The 1,280-nt window shown below is 41.5% G+C and overlaps 1 non-coding gene across 1 annotated transcript; it reads right to left on the bottom strand.

The window, feature by feature from the left end:
• Window positions 1-240: 240 nt before the first annotated feature.
• On the bottom strand, window positions 241-347 carry LOC126012877 (U6 spliceosomal RNA). The gene has a single exon (XR_007497225.1). It is a non-coding gene; the product is annotated as a U6 spliceosomal RNA (small nuclear RNA).
• Window positions 348-1,280: the final 933 nt, after the last annotated feature.

Consider the following 1,280-nt stretch of genomic DNA (forward strand, 5'->3'; position numbering starts at 1 on the left):
AGTGCTCAGGGGTTATTCCTGGCTCCAGGCTCAGAAATTGCTCCTGGCAGGCACGGGGGACCATATGGGGCGCCGGGATTCGAACCGATGACCTCCTGCATGAAAGGCAAACGCCTTACCTCCATGCTATCTCTCCGGCCCCACTGTTTTTTTTTTTCTAAGACCTCTTTAGCTCCATGTTATATTTGCTTATTATGACTATTTCACTCTTTTTTGAAGGGCCACTCTTTTTTTTTTTTTTTAAATATGGAACGCTTCACGAATTTGCGTGTCATCCTTGCGCAGGGGCCATGCTAATCTTCTCTGTATCGTTCCAATTTTAGTATATGTGCTGCCGAAGCGAGCACGCCACTCTCTTTTTTAATATATTTTTTTATTTAAGTAACATGATCATATTTGGGTTACAGTCATAACCAGAACACCCCCCCCTTCATCAGTGCAACATTACCCCCTCTCCCCTTCCCATCCCCTGCCTGTATTCGAGACAGGCATTCTACTACAGTAATTTGTTTTTAAGTTCAGTAAGTTGTATTTTTTTCCTTAAAGGATAAGAGTAAAAAAAATATAGTAAAGGTGTGATAGTGGTAATCACCAATGTTTGCATAGGTCCAGAAAAATGGAGAAAATGGAAAAAAAAATCCTTGACCTGATTACAAAAAGGCCTCACCCCAGAAGTTTATTGGCATAAGACAGAATCTGGGTTCCAGGCATACCAGTCTATCCAACTCCAGTCATTCTCAAGGTCCCGGTGAAACTTTTTCACACTTTAGCTATTGTTGGTATCAGACTCTTATATTTAAAGACTCTGGATTCTGTTCATTTCTTTCATCAATGTCAGGCTGATGTGGAGCATCCTCTAGTTTCAGCATATCATTAAATGTGGAGCGATCTGCCCTGCATGCAGACTGTTGCTGAGTCGCCTGGGTGTTGGGAGCACTCTTTGGAGTAAGTCAATGCCAAAGCAGTGATAGGTCTTATCTGGTAGAGACTTGGATCCTGGTAATGTTAAAGACAATTGTGGTTGTTTCCATAGATGGTATCCATTGTTCAGGTGTGTGTGGGTGATGCCCATTCTTCTGAGGCCTGAGCCAAATCATTATGCCAATGTTCAGGGTAAAAGGCCTAATTACATTACCAAATTTATGTTCCCATCTCTATTAGATAAGAACTTGTTTGCATATGTATTATTTTCCCATTTTAATGTGCCTATGCAATAGAGAAGCAATGCCACAAGATATTGTTGGTGCATCTGGGGGCCGAAGAATAAAGTCCAACATTTC

This window comes from Suncus etruscus, chromosome 6 (genome assembly GCF_024139225.1).
Source record: "Suncus etruscus isolate mSunEtr1 chromosome 6, mSunEtr1.pri.cur, whole genome shotgun sequence".
Classification (NCBI taxonomy): domain Eukaryota; kingdom Metazoa; phylum Chordata; class Mammalia; order Eulipotyphla; family Soricidae; genus Suncus; species Suncus etruscus.